This window comes from Oreochromis aureus, linkage group 14 (genome assembly GCF_013358895.1).
Source record: "Oreochromis aureus strain Israel breed Guangdong linkage group 14, ZZ_aureus, whole genome shotgun sequence".
Taxonomy (NCBI): domain Eukaryota; kingdom Metazoa; phylum Chordata; class Actinopteri; order Cichliformes; family Cichlidae; genus Oreochromis; species Oreochromis aureus.
This window is the reverse complement of record NC_052955.1, coordinates 15,367,250-15,370,662: the sequence shown is the minus strand read 5'-3', so window position 1 is coordinate 15,370,662 and position 3,413 is coordinate 15,367,250. Positions and strand designations below refer to the sequence as shown.

At 39.3% G+C, this 3,413-nt stretch overlaps 1 pseudogene; it reads right to left on the bottom strand.

Moving 5' to 3' along the window:
* Positions 1 to 394: 394 nt before the first annotated feature.
* LOC120443519 lies at positions 395 to 3,413 on the bottom strand (annotated as a pseudogene).

Below are 3,413 nucleotides of genomic sequence, written 5' to 3'. Positions count from 1 at the left end.
GGCCGGCATAGTATACAGAAACATCTGTGCCGAGTATGGCCTGGAAGTTCCGAGGTCAAAATGGGAGACGCCCCCAAGGGTGGTGGAGAATGACCGGGCTAAGATCCTGTGGGACTTCCAGATACAGACGGACAAAAAAGTACTGAAAAAATGTTTGGAATCATGTATGATTTTCGTTCCACTTCTCACGTGTACACCACTTTGTATTGGTCTTTCACGTGGAATTCCAATAAAATTGATTCATGTTTGTGCCTGTAATGTGACAAAATGTGGAAAAGTTCAAGGGGGCCGAATACTTTTGCAAGCCACTGTAGATAAAGATATGGACATTTTCATCTTTTTCTGATGGTTTATGGCAACTAAATCAAGAAAATAAATTACAGAAGTCATATTTTCAGTATTTAATACTCATTTTTCCAGTTAAAGCTTGGTAGTTTGGGTTCCTGAATGGAAAGGGAGGTGCTCCCAACACCCAGCCAGAACAGAGACAAATCTCAGGGGAGGATAGGATGATAGAAGAATACCAGAAACACACAAACTGATCTTTAAATGACAGTGACTGTTCCTCCTACCTGAGGAGCTGTCGCACAGATGATCAGAATCCTCTGCTGAGATGTTCCAAACAACTTCCGACCCCTGGAACCAGGTACATTAGTCCGGAAAGCCAGGAGGACCACAATAGTATTAACAAGGAGGCAGGACAAACACAGGACAAAGCTGATCCCAAATGCTGCCTGGCGGAGCCTACATGTCCACCAAGACGGCTGACCAATAAACACCAGACAACACAGGAAACAGAGCTTGAGTGACAGGAGAAGCAAGAAACTTATTTCTGAATTGTTGGCCTTGACGATGGGTGTATAGCGGAAACTGTGAAAGACTATAGTGATGATGGTGGTCAGTAAGAATCCCAACAGGGTGAGTGCAACCAGGATGATTCCCATGGTGTCATAGAAAGAGAGGAATTCTTCTTCCCCTGCAACACATTTCACTTTTTCTTTGTCTGACCAGAAGTACTCAGGACATTTTGTGCACTCAGTGGAACCTTTGGGAACACAAAACGTAAATATATGTGTGTAAACATTATGGAAGTTTTCCTTGCATATCAACATGTCTTGATAGTTCTCCAAGTGTCCATCTTTAAATTCAATGACCTTCTTCATTGCACTACATAATAATTTATTTATTTATCTTCTTTAAAAAAAAAATAATAATAACATATATTGGCTACCAGTCTGGTTGCTGATCTCTCCATCTGCACAGGGCAAACAATCAAAGCAGCATTTGGGCTCTCCTTGGCGTGTGGCCTGCCTGCTGCCAGGGGGACATGGAGCACTACACTGAGATACAGGAACCTGAACAAGGAACAGAGAAAAGTATAATAATATCCATCAACATGTTGTTTCTGCTATTTAAGATACTGTATCAAGTTAATTTGAACAGTTTCATAACAAATACGTGCAGGATAACTATGACCTACCTGTAACTGTCCTTTTGTCCATACAATGGTGTTCTTTTTTATTTGCAACTGCTCTCTCTGTGGTGCTGAAGCATCATATGTTCCAACTTTGAAAAATCTAGCATAAAGTAGCATAAAATATTTCAAAAGGCCAAAGAATTTATGTATTGTAGCGTTTTATCAAAAATTGCAGTTATCCTCAGATAAGTAAAATAAATGTAACTATAGTTTATTGTTCATGATTACTTTAACATGCAGTTCATTTACACTTTAAAGTATTATATTCCACCTGATTTTATCCTTGCTGTCCTTCTGCCAGTTAATAATGTCATAAAGGGGGACTGGCTCTCCATTGGAGTCAAAGTATACTTTCTCATCAAACTGGTTAGTGAAATTGACCATATTCAGATATTGAAGAAACTACATGAAAAGAGAATTAGAAAAACAAAAGACTGGCAAAAAAACCCTACACATGAATCCCATGAATGTTGAATTACATGAATGTTGATTTTAAATATTTTATAATATTTTCTATTACCTGACCATTTGAAAATGAGCTGTGTTTCTCACACAATCCCCCGCTAGGTCCTGCTGAATCGCAGTTCCAAAAAGTGTGCAGAGCATGGGCAATGGCATACACAGCTTTATACACATTGTAGGATATTCGAACCTGAGATACATCACTATAACTGCTGTCAGTGTTTCTCAAATCCTCTGACCCTGTGCATACAGGCTTTTCAAAAGCATGTTCACCATCTTTATAAGCTGACATGTTAAATAAACTTTTTTGTCCCATATTAAATCCGACCATATAAAGAGAATTGTTTTGGAAACCTGGGTTGTAACGAAAACTATCATTATCATTAAAATCATCTAAAGCACTTGCTTCATAGTCTTTGGCTCTTTGGCTTTTAAACTCCAGCTTACAACCAAAATGTTCTTCCCAGAACATATTGAAAAATTCCATTCCTGGTTTGGGAGAGGGTCGGACATTCAAAAGAAACTCTTTCAAGCCTGGGATGCTGACTCCGGGGAAAGTGAAGCCCAGTGTTCCCTGTAGAATGTGGTGAAACTGGGGTGAGGCCAGTCGGCTAGAGGTCACTCAGGCTTCACTGGCTATCCACTGTATCCCAGTCACATTCCTTTGAGCTAGCTGGAAAAGCATAGATAAAAGAATGCAGCAATTTTCATGAAAACAATTATGAGCATAATGACACTATAACCAACTACTTACTTCTAAGAACAGATTTAGGAGCTGCCCTTCTGTAGCAAACACCACCACAACCCGAGCAGTTAAACTCTCCAGCTTATCTGCCATTTCTTCTATTTCAGCCATTGTGGGTGATGCTGGGATGGTGAGATGAAATGCCACACATCCACCTTGCCTTCCAAACTGATTAGAGAATGCCTGAATGCCATAAAGGCTGTAGTCATCCTGAAATTTATATACAGAAAACATTTATAAATCATGTTGCTGTCTAAAGCTCTCTTATTGTAGCATTTAAAAAAGGTTTTATCTCACCTTAGTTCCTATTGTGCCCACCCAGAACCAGCCGAAGTATGTGACAAGTTTTACGAGACCTCTAACTTGAAAGAGATCACTTGGCACAGTTCTTAAGAATGATGGGTACAAATGCTTGTCAGTAAGACAGGTACAGGTGGCAAAATAACTCACCTAGAGAGAAATTGATTTCTTTCTATATTATTGAGATAAAACACAAACCAAATACACAACACTATTAAATAAAGTTGTACAGTTTATTACCAGTGGTATGTTGAAAGGGCCAAGTGTGTGAGCGACAGCTCTTGTAGGGGAAGAGGATGCAAGACCAATCACAGCAGGCACCGGAGAATAATACAGACATGTGGAAGACTCTTTCGTCTTTCTTTCTTCTGTTGTATTTTCATTTACGTAGGTAATATCCAGTGTTTTTAAGACTATTTGAGATTTCAT